Source organism: Cyprinodon tularosa, unplaced genomic scaffold (assembly GCF_016077235.1).
Source record: "Cyprinodon tularosa strain WSP-4 unplaced genomic scaffold, ASM1607723v1 ctg24, whole genome shotgun sequence".
NCBI classification, from domain to species: domain Eukaryota; kingdom Metazoa; phylum Chordata; class Actinopteri; order Cyprinodontiformes; family Cyprinodontidae; genus Cyprinodon; species Cyprinodon tularosa.
In genome coordinates, this window is record NW_024038896.1 from 556,069 (window position 1) to 568,916 (window position 12,848).

The window sequence follows — 12,848 nt, forward strand, 5'->3', positions numbered from 1 at the left end:
AGGGTAGCATGTTCCAGCATAATCTGTCCGGGAGGTTGTGACCTCCACATCCCCTGACTGTAGAATAAAGAGGACCTCAGGTCAGGATGACAGGAGAAGTCTTCTAAGGAGTTCATGTTACCGCATGTCATAATAACAAGAAGCTACTGTTCCCCCGCCAAGCTCCTTCCCCTTTTGTCTTGGAGGGGCTCTGGACAGGGGCAGACAGGACACGCTGGCAGAGCTGAAACTGAATATTATCATCGGGGGGAATCTTGTTTCATGTTACTGGGTGCCCAGCTAGCAGGAAAGCTAATTGTGCCTTAGCAAAAGATTATTTTTTTTTTTAGAAATCAAAGGCAGACTCTTATAAATGTATCTCTCTTATCGTCTCCTTCTTATCTGAACTTCGTTTCTCACTGAATTTTACTCACACCTTACATCCTGAACATACAAGATTTGACTGTTAAACTTCCAGAGCTCACCTCCCCATGGCGATTGAGAGTTCAATATCTCACTTTACCAGCAGCTACACTTTCCTCTGTCACTCACAACTCCTACCCCATTCAAACAGCAAGTTAGTCCAACAAAGGAGACCGCGGGGGACCTGCCTGAGCCTTCCGTTTACAGACACACATACACAGATACACTAAACGTGGACCGTGTGCCCTGCAGAGCTGCTTGGAGCCTGACGAGTGCTTTGTGCTCGTCCGTCAGCCAACCCCCTGAGACCTGAAGATACCTTCAGTCAACACGCCAGGTTCCCTGAAAGGAGGGATTCACGCAGCTCTGAAATATTGATGTCAAAAGGGCACCTGGAGAACGCCGACCTTTTGACCTCTCCTTAGACAAGAAGTGAGGGGACTGTGAGGTGTGGTCTAACAGGGAAGAGAGCTTTTCAGATAATTTGCTTTGCTAATGATGTGGAGGTGTAAGTTTCACTTGCCTTGATGTATATTACTTTTTGAAAAAGTCCACCCGAAAAGTCTTAAAAAACCCAGTAGAGGACAGATAATGTGAGGTTAGTGTTTGACTCTTCAGGAGAGAGAAATGAAGTGATGTGAGGGAAAGATGCATGAGGAAAGAGAGAAAAGAGAACGGCTCGGAAGTTTGACATTCCTGTGGGCGATGTGTGTCTCGTCAGTTAACGCGTTTGGATTCTTTTAACGGGAGTCGATACCCCCTTCCGCTTCCCAAGCACTTACTGCGAGCTGAGCCAGGGTTAATGCCATTGAACGGGGACAATGGGACCTCTTAAAAGGCAGCTTTTAACTGGCTGTGCGCTCGTGGATATCAATAAAGCTGATAGTTTTCCATGTAAGGAGATCAAACACTGGGACTTTGGGGGTATTCGCAGTGAAGATGTACACAAACAAATAAAATGACCAGGGGGAGTTGGTTTAAAGACATAAAATGTGTTTTTGTTGTTGTTGTAGAACACACTTTTGTTTCACACATTTTCTCCTTTTTTCTATCTGTCCCCTCTTTCTTTTTGCTCAGACACACATGCTTCCCCGTTCGCTCTTCAAGTATAAAGCGCACATTTCAAAGGCAAACGGGTGCCTGTATCACTGCTTCAGACAAAAGGGCCGGCTCTTCGTCAATAGAGGGGACATCTGAAGCAGGAAGAGAGAGACAGGAGCAGGGGAGAATGAAAGAAAAAGAACGCGAAGGGTGAGAAGGGGTTGGCCAGACAGGGGGGGGGAGAAAAAGAAGGAGAGAGGGAGAGAAACAAGGGAAGAAGAGAAGGAGGGGTGCGTTTGCACGCTTTCAACTGCCTTTTGTGGGGCTCTCTGCAGATGTCACCAGCTGTTCCCCCGCACGGAGGGTTCCAGAGCATGGAACATCGCCTCCGGCCCCGTCCTCGGCCACCTTTCAAGTGTCAATCAGACGGGAGGGGTTGGAGGGGTGACTGAGGGGTGGAGGACCGGTTGAGGGATGCATGAGGAAAAGGGGGGACTGTGGTAGTAGGGAGGCAGAGGGGGCCAATAAGCCGAGTTTCGGTCACTGTCCTGAGAACGGTGCCAGCGATTTACCATTGATTTAGCCCCCGCCTCACCAACAACACGCTCAATAACAGAGAGGATGGAGCCAGCCGTGTGCGGCGTGCAGACAAAAGAGGCCCGTGGGCAAGGTTAGCTGGAGATCACACGGCTGCTAGGCTACTGCTTCCACAGGGCTACTGTTAGCCGTAGTGTTAGTGATTAGTGATAGCTGATGGCCCAAACCCCTCCTACTAATCAGCACTCCTTGGTTCAACAAACGCCGTACCGTGAGGGTGACCTACGATTAGAGAGATGATTGTGTTTTAGTGGGAAGGAGGGGTCTCTGTGGTGGGAGAAGGAAAAGTTGTCACCGTGAGTGAACATGTAGATATAAAAGCTCCTGACATATGGCGTGATTGACACTGATTTGAACAGCGTCTAACGAGGATGAGAAGGTGTGCTTAACATCACTTAACCTTGGACCGTCTAGTCGGCCGACAAAACTCCACGACACTTTAATCGACAGCATCAATTTCTACTGTATTTGTCTGTGTGCGTAACCTTCTGATCCGGTCAGGGATGATGGCACTAAGACCTGCAGCACTGAGTCGTTTAATCACCCTGACAGGGTCAGTCGTAGAAAACCCACAGACAGGAACCCAAATAATACTTTCCCCTGTTTACACTAGCAGACAAACCAAAAAAATTGAGCTCCTGTCAAAGCAATGTGATACAATTCAAAGCCTGTAAAAACACCCCAGGTTCCCTTTTTTTTTATTGACAACCTAAAGAGTGAGAGTAAAACACTTTCAGTGTATCTTATCAGCGAGCATAAGTAGACCTATTTTGCACACTATTGCTGTTGCCCCCATGATAACCTCTTTGCTGAGGCTGTAAAACAAAGGCCTTTGAAGAAGAGAGGAACCGGTGGATTTCACATGATTTATGTCCTCTAAAAACATGATGGCTGAGCAGAGGTCCCAGACCATGGCTGACCTGAGGGTTTCCTGTCACCTGAGGGATAAGTATGCAAAGACGTGCATCAAGTAACAAAGGGCTTTACATGAATGATGTCTAAAGGAGGACAGAAAACTGTGCTTAACTTGACCAACAGAATTAAAAATATGATTTGCATTTTTTTAGCAACAAATTTTTTTGCATTGTTTGTTTTTAGAGACTCCAGACTGACTGTCTGACCCAACCAGCTGCAGAGTGAATGAGGGGAAGTTGTTTATATATAGAGACTACAATTTGTATGATTTTGATCACTTCTTTAAATGCAGCTTCACTATCTTTTATGAATGTATTATGAGACCAGTTAAAGTACCTGGCAAATCCCACCACATACTTTCAACCTTTTAACACTTTGTCATGTTACAACCACAAACTTTATGTAGTCACCCATTTAACCCTAAATAAAATACTGGTTTTTTTATAGTGTGTCAAAGTACCCTCAGAAGTTTGTAAAAGCCATTGATGTTTGATTTGATCTTAGTATCAATACTGTTCTCTGAAGGCCTAAGATTTATTTATTTAATTTATTCTGGACATAAAAGAAAAATACCAAGGAACTTTTGGGAAACAATAAACACAACAGCTAAATAAAAGCAGCAAGGCTAAAACAGAAGGCACAGACATAAAAAAACTTTTGAGTATTTAGAGGAACATAAGGGCTTATTTCTCTGCTCTTTGAATGTACAGTGGGGCAAAAAAGTATTTAGTCAGCCACCAATAGTGCAAGTTCTCCCACTCAAAAAGATGAGAGAGGCCGGTAATTTTCATCATAGATATACCTCAACTATGAGAGACAAAATGAGAAAAAAAAATCCAGAAAATCACATTGTCTGATTTTTAAAGAATTTATTTGCAAAATATGGTGGAAAATAAGTATTTGGTCAGTTACAAACAAGCAAGATTTCTGGCTCTCACAGACCTGTAACTTCTTCTGTAAGAGACTCCTCTGTCCTCCACTCGTTACCTTCATTAATGGCACCTGTTTGAACCCGTTATCAGTATAAAAGACACCTGTCCACAACCTCAAACAGTCACACTCTAAACTCCACCATGGCCAAAACTAGAGAGCTGTCAAAGGACACCCGAAACAAAATTATAGACCTGCACCAGGCTGGGAAGTCTGAATCTGCAATAGGTAAACAGCTTGGTGTGAAGAAATCAACTGTGGGATCAATTATTAGAAAATGGAAAACATACGAGACCACTGATAATCTTCCTCGATCTGGGGCTCCACGCAAGATCTCACCCCGTGGGGTCAAAATGATCACAAGAACGGTGAGTAAAAATCCCAGAACCACACGGGGGGACCTAGTGAAGGACCTGCAGAGAGCTGGGACCAAAGTAACAAAGGCTACCATCAGTAACACACTACGCCGCCAGGGACTCAAATCCTGCAGTGCCAGACGTGTCCCCCTGCTTAAGCCAGTACATGTCAAGGCCCGTCTCAAGTTTCCTAGAGATCATTTGGATGATCCAGACGATGACTGGGAGAATATCATATGGTCAGATGAAACCAAAATAGAACTTTTTGGTAAAAACTCTACTCGTCGTGTTTGGAGGAGAGAGAATGCTGAGTTGCATCCAAAGAACACCATACCTGCAGTGAAGCATGGGGGTGGAAACATCATGCTTTTGGGCTGTTTTTCTGCTAAGGGACCAGGACGACTGATCCGTGTGAAGAAAAGAATGAATGGGGCCATGTATCGTCAAATTTTGAGTGAAAACCTCCTTCCATCAGCAAGGGCATTGAAGATGAAACGTGGCTGGGTCTTTCAGCATGACAATGATCCCAAACACACCGCCCGGGTAACGGAGTGGCTTCGTAAGAAGCATTTCAAGGTCCTGGAGTGGCCTAGCCAGTCTCCAGATCTCAACCCCATAGAAAATCTTTGGAGGGAGTTGAAAGTCCATGTTGCCCAACGACAGCCCCAGAACATCACTGCTCTAGAGGAGATCTGCATGGAGGAATGGGCCAAAATACCAGCAACAGTGTGTGAAAACCTTGTGAAGACTTACAGAAAACGTTTGATCTCTGTCATTGCCAACAACGGGTATATAACAAAGTATTGAGATGAACTTTTGTTATTGACCAAATACTTATTTTCCACCATATTTTGCAAATAAATTCTTTAAAAATCAGACAATGTGATTTTCTGGATTTTTTTTTTCTCATTTTGTCTCTCATAGTTGAGGTATATCTATGATGACAATTACCGGCCTCTCTCATCTTTTTAAGTGGGAGAACTTGCACTATTGGTGGCTGACTAAATACTTTTTTGCCCCACTGTATATACTCCTGTAAAAGCATGCAGCAATATCAAGGACAAATGTATTATTAACTAACTCCATTGGTAGGGGAGGTATCACATTTGTCTCTTTCCATGTAAACATTTTAAAGAGTGAAAAACACCTAGATCATTAGGAAGAAAATTATTTGGCTCCATTTCAGAAATTATGGAATCAACCTTTAAAAAGCTATGAAACAAAACAGGTTGTTATATAAAGCTACTATATCAATATATATATATATATATATATATATACATATATATGTGTGTGTGTGTGTAGAACATCAACACTGATCATGATGCTGCAAAAAAAGGTTAAACGCAATACAGAGAGACCAGCATATAAAATCTTACATACAAATGCTCAAAATCTTTAGACTTATATTTGTTTTAAAAGAAGTCAAACTATATATCATTTACTTTCACTTTACAAGTATAAACTCTGTGTCAGTAAATCACATTGATTCTCAAAAAAAGGAGATTAAAGTTTGTGGTTGTAATTTGACAAAATGTAAAAAAGGTTTAGAGTTAAAGTTCTTCTAAAAGTCACGGTGTAGGTCCTTGTAAACGTTCTTTTGTGTGTAATTTTACTGAAATTAAAAACAACATACTTACAGATGCTCTTGTTTAACAATAATTCTTAACCTCTTGTGCTTTTTACTAGGTGCAACGGAAAATCATTTTCCTGTACTTGTGAAAGAGAGCTGACCCCTCTTTAAGCAGAACAAGCAAGCTGGGACCTAGTGGCTGGTCTCTAAAACATGTAACAAAACACATATCTAGTCAAGAGGGCAGGTTTTTTTTTTAAAGGGATGTCCTTGGGTATTAATTAGTTCAATGATAGATCAGAAAAGTATACATCTCTGCACTTCTAAACTTTGCTGCATTATCCATCACATTTAACCTAATGTGTAAATAGTCTGCAGCCTCTTGACTTAAAAAAAAAATTTGATAAAGTAAACCTTTAGTCAAATAAATTGCCACACACCACCAACCCATCTCCACTCCTCACCCCCATCCCTTGTCCCCCTCCTGCCAAACCCTAACCATTTTATCCTCCTCGACCTTCTATCCATCAAAGTTCATCAAACGCGTCAGAAATCAAGAGTAGCTTCCTCAATATTTCCTCATCACCCACCCTCCATCTCCCGGATTCGAAGCTACAAATGACGAAACCCTGTAACCCCCTCCAGTCTGAGGTCCCGAGGTCACCTCGAGTTCTCGTGTCTGACGGGATGATTGTGTCTTTGTTAAGCTCCACTGACTGTCGGAGCCTGCTTTCTTGCTCGTAGAGGTGGCCCCGTGGTCACTGAGTCCTGTGTTTTTCTGATCCCGTCCTGCAGCATTGAAAAATAGCAGGAAATGTATATCTGTCATTGTCCATTCAGAAGATCACCTGTAAGGAAACGAAGCGGCCAGCAAGTGCTGACACAATCATCCCTGCGCCTAGCAACACATCCTGGTTCCGGCCCAGACGCCAGGGACCGTACAGTATGTCTAAGCTGCTCCACTTCCTGCTCCACCAGAGACAGGGATGGGGGTTACAAAAAGTGATGGACAGCAGGTTATCACAGGCTGAACAGGGACAATTTAAATGGAAAAAAGACTGACTAAATGCATTTAACTCCACTTGTAATCATCTGTTTATTCGACTAACACTGCATTTTTTTTAAAGATGGAACTACAAAGATTGCCAATGTGCATAAACTTCCGAGCCAAGAATGACTAAAATACCTAATAGCCAGTTTGCACGCCTTCTATGTCCATTCACACTTACAATGCCTGCATAAGAAAGGGGCTTTGACTCTGTCTAGCAGAAAATAACATCTTCAGTTGCACATGACTTGACTGATGGTTTTTCTTAATCCTGACTCAGCAAATTAGGGCTGTTTGATCCTCTCTGTTGTTGTGATGTCGTGTTCCTCCCATTACAAAGAGCACCAGGAAATGGTGGCCCCTGGAGAGATGAGAAAGAGACCCTGTTTATCCTGAGCCAAACCAAAGCTCGTGACTGTGACCCAGCCTTGCACCTGGCCCCCGTTTGACATGCCAAGTACGCACCCTTTGAGGACCTTCCCCAAACGCATACGCACACAAATTGAATTCCACATCCTAAGATGAGGCCAAACATTATACATGAAATTCGCATTTCTTGAAACAAGGAAGAGTAAAAACAAAACATCTCAAACTGTTTTATCTCATTCTCATAATTTTGAACTAACATTTCAAAGGAAAGTTGCATTATTTCTTAAACACGGGGCTGTCAACTCTCACCCATTGGGAGTGAGACTCACCCATCTCAGTGTCTTCATGCACTCTCACTCCATATTCCCACTTTCTCACACTAAAAAATTTTGAAAAATACCATGGTGATCAAAATCCAGTCAATGTTTTTAATAAAACCTTAGTGCTCACACACGAGGGCCATATTCCCACCTATTCACTGTTAGATATTGAAAAAAGACATTTGTTACGAGGTATGTCAATTTAATTTTTATCTTATCTCATCTGGACTAGGATAATTCTCTTTGTAAATTGAATTGTATATTGCATATTTTAAGCCATCTAGTACTTGTGTAAATAAGAATAAAAAATACAGCAGCTTGCTTAAAGTATTGATGTGGAGACTGAGTGCAGGATCACATCCAATGGTTTATTTTCTCTTTTTCTCTTCAGTTTTACTCCGTGTTTTGCTCACAAGTTAAAAAAATTATTGCTCAGTCTAGTTTAATGATCTCCCGTCTGAATTTAGGAGTAATTAAACCAACACTTATATTTTAATTCTTAAAGATTTCAGGTTTGCCTCACAAACCCTTAGTAGCTCCACAAGAAGAACCATTGCATTTTATTTTTCAAAAGATCAGCCACCACAGAAAAGTCCAACCACATATGGATAGGATGTGCAGAACAACTCAGTTATCCAGGATTCATAGAGGGGGAACCACAGAGATGTTCTCATTTTATTCTTGTCTTATTAATTTATCCTTATTTTGGTCCATTGAATATGTTAACTTAATTTCCATCACATTTTACAAATGAAACATCCAGAGAATTGCCATCTTGTGTCATAGTGAGTTTTTATAAAATCTACAGCCTCATAGAAGGTCTGAATTGTTTAGCTGTTTTGTCAATTGTAGGAAAAACTAATAAAATAATGAATGAATCTTTTTAATCCTTAGCCTATTACCAAATATTCATACACAGTGTAGTTTGCATTGGATTTGATTGCACTTTACTTGAACTGCAGAAAATAATTAATAAACAAAGTTGTGAAATTCTTAGTTTACAGTATATTTAAGATGCAAGTAATTTAGTAGGGCTCATTCTGCTTTACTTCAGTTCTCTAAAAATCACCAGAATGTAGAAAATAATGTATATTGTGAGAAAAAATTTCCACATAACTACAGATCACTTATTTTTATTCAGTAACATTTACTGTTCTATAAAAAATCCACATTTTCCAATTTGTTTCAGTTAAATTCTCTGAAAACCTCCAACCTATAGCTACACCTATTCTCATCCAACCCTGACAGGGTTTCCTGTCCAAACTATATAAAAATTTCACCCCAAGGTTTGGTGAAAAGTTGGCAGCCCTGTAAACACATTACTATCCTACTGAACAATTCCATCCAAAAGGTTAACCCTGTTTTCTATAGACATTTTATCCACTCTTCACAATACAGTTTTAAGGTAAAAAGAGCAATATTGATATTTGATTTTCTCCTCTTTAGGTAGTTCCTGAGTTTCACTCTTAGCAATATCTTATAAACATTAAAACATTTTATCTTTTAATTATTGTAATCTTTCAAATCAGAATTTGTATTTATGAATCTTCTTAAGAGTCAACTCACAACTGTGAATACAAGTTGTCTCAGTCAATGTAAGTTTAAATGATCTGTAAATTAATTGTTGGTTTAACTGACCTTGTTGTTGTTGAGCTGTCTTCTGGAAACCCACTGATCCTGGTGTCAGTTTCACAAAGCAGGTTTACCAAAAACTCTAAGTTGTCTAAACCTGAAAACAGGGAAACTGAGTTTTCCGATTCACAAAGAGAGTTTAGTCAACCTCTGTTTCAGTCATCGTAGTAACATTCTCCTCAGAGCTAACCTGGTCAGCGACAGGTATGCTTCAGTAAACTCGAAGGGTCCGTTAGACACATTAGGTTTTAAAAACAAGCATTGCATATCCGTTTGACGATATTAACAGTACATGAAGAACTGTTCCACAGGGGAAAAGGAATTACTTTAGGGTTAGGATTAGGATCCATTCGATGATAACAGCCTGATGAGCCTACTGGCAGAATCTAAGCCATTCTATGGGACTGATAGCTGCTTATAACGGCCATTTATTGGGATGATTATATCCGAAGTACGGCTGCAAACAGCCACTTTACTGAGCAAAAGAAGACTGAATCAACATGAGCAGGGACGCATGAGATGATCCACAGGTTCTAAATATTAGAAAAGTGTTTTTAGATTTCATTTTCACCTGCTGCCAGAAGATTTCAACTTAATAGATACATTGATCTACTACGGTACTATTCAAGAAATAATCCCGTTATATTTTCATGGTAACAAACTATGGCAAGCCATTTTTATATTTACTAGTTTTACTCAATATTTATTCGTGATATTTGGAAAAAAAAATAATAATTTCAAACAAAATGACATCTAGAGTAAACATTCTTGATGTCTATAAATTAATTTAGGATCTCCATATTCCTAATGTCACTGGTCAGTATTTGTATTATTTTAACAGTGAAAAAGTATTTTTCAGATATCGTAAACACATTTTCAGTCGAGCTGATAAATGTCAGAATGGCCAAATAATGTGTAATATTTATAGATATATAAAACTTAATTATTAATAGTATAATGTTGTTTTTTATTTTTATTTCTAACATTCAGTTTCTGAACAAAATTGCAATTTAGAAAACATATTATTACAGTTAGGTCTAGGAGTGTGATTTTGATCAGGAGGAATCTTATTTTGGTTATCTACAAATGAAACAACAGGGAGGAGGGCTTTTAATAAATGTGAAAATGTCTTGCCATAACCCACTTCACATAAACTTACACATTAACTCGAGCAGCAACCTTCTCCTTTGCCACCTTCCTCTCCTTTGTAGTTGTAGCGCTGTTTCTCTGTCTTTTAAACACATTTTAACCTTTTTTATTTTATTGTTTTTGCATTTCTGCATTAAAATCTTTAGTCCCATTAGGGCCAAATAGGCACTTCCTGTTGCTTGTTGTCATGGTGACTCGTCTAATTAGTGCTCTACTGATAATGGCTTTTAATACTTGTTGTGCATGCGCTTAGCTCTCAGTGGACCTAGTTAAAATTGATTGAATTAATTGATAACAGTCGTTGTGAAACCGAACATATAGAGTTCTCAACTTTAGGCTAGATCAATTTAAAGTAGCAGATTTGGATCTGAATTTGTCAAACCTGCTTCGTGAAATGGACCTCAGGTGAAATTAGTACAATACCTTATACTAATTTGAAAAAAAAACAACAAATATATATATATATATATATATATATATATATATATATTTATATATATATATATATATATATATATATATATATATATATATATATATATATATATATATATATATATATATATATATATATATATATATATATATATATATATATATATATATATATATATGTATAGCTTTATATAACTACCTGTTTTTTTTCATAGCTTTTTAAAGCTTGATTCCATAATTTCTTAAATGGAGCCAAATCATTTTTCTTCCTAATGATCTAGGTTTTTTTCACTCTTTAAAATGTTTACATGGAAAGAGACAAATGTCATACTACCCCTACCAATGGGGTTAGTTAATAATACATGTCTCCCTGATGTTGCTGCATGCTTTTTCAGGAGAAATAAGCCCTTATGTTCCTCTAAATACTCAAAAGTGAGTCTGACAATGACTGAGTGGGTGTGATGAGCAGCTGCACATACAAATGGAAGGATCAAGACCAAATCTGTCACACATCTTTGCTCTAAAGATAGCGTTGTGTTTTTGAGAATCAGACAATAAGTCAGCTGATTTTACAACCTTTATCTCGTCATAATTATCTAGATTATTGTTTTGAAACAGTCTGAACCCTATAAATTAAAAGTAAGCTTTATTTTGAAAATCATTGTGTGACTTCCTTCTTGTCTTAACCAAACTGGCTTAAAATAAACACAATTTATATACTGGAGATTATTTTTTGTCTTTGATTGTATATTATAAATTAATGTTAATGTCATTAAAATCTTAAAAAATGTAAGCAGCCAAAGAAAATTCCCTTAAACTTGTCATGTACTGTAACCATTTCATGTGGGTTTTAAGGTTCTTTTAGACAGCTTTAAACAAAGATTTTATCTTTAGATATGACTAAAATCCTTGTTTTGCAGAAAGTTGCATAAGCTGCATTTTGAGAGATGTCATTAAACTTCTTTAAGATGTGTGCAAATCCAATTTGGCAATAACTTTAGTACACACAGTAGGCATACAACCACATGTGCAATGCTTTCTACGAATAATAAAGTGTCTGTTTATATCTGTGAATGTCATTCAGGAGTGAAGCATGGGCCAAAGCAGTGTTTTATTTGTGTATGCTCTCACCCAGGAAACATACAGTACATTACACTCTTGCTAAAAATACACCAATTGAAACCAACAAACATGTTGAATCGAATCCAATTTGGCAGTAGGGGTTTGTATTGTGTGGCCAGTGGGGAAAAAAAAACAAAAAAAATCCTCTGATGTCTACTTCTTGTGCCTGTCGGGAGTCACATTGCAGACTGGTCGAATCAAAGACCTGCTGAAAACTTTCAACAGCCTTTTTAGTCATCTTTTGAGCTGAAAGAAGCGTGAGGAGGGTGTAGCTGCACGTCTTTCATGCTCCCTTTATATTTACCTCTCCTTTTCTTTGCAGCACCTACTCCATTTCTCCTCTCAAAAGTATCTTAAACTCTTCTCTCACTTTGTTAAGCCTCTTATTCTCACCTTTGAATTCAGGCAAAACTAGAAAGAAAGAAAAGATCTAGAAAAGCTCTTCTTTGCTTCTCTTGAGCACAATTACTGCAGTCTCTTCTGGTTTTTTTTGTCTCTGTGTTTTGCTGGCCGACAGCTCTGGAGGAGCTCTATTGTCTCTTGGGCCTGCACCTGTCGCTAAGAAGGACGCCCTCAGCAGGCTGCTTTAAATGTGTGGAAGTTTGCCATCTTTGCACACACAGTTCTGCATGCCCAAACTCATGACTTATCCCCCTTTGAATGGAGTTCACTGGACACTTTTTTATCAATCCACCATTCAGACAATACGTGCCGCTAAAAAACATTTGAGACTGCTTTTATCAATCACTTTCATGTGCACCCCACATTGTTTACCACAATATGAAATATGTGAAACACATTCATTAAATCAGAGTTGCTCTAAATGCATAGAATGTCCCACCTCACGTTGGAGGCACACTGCAGAGATAACCTTATCATTAAAGAAGAGGCCGGCCCACAGCACGCATTAACCAACACATCCTGGTCCTCTCGAAAACAGTGCTGTAATCCCAGCTGTT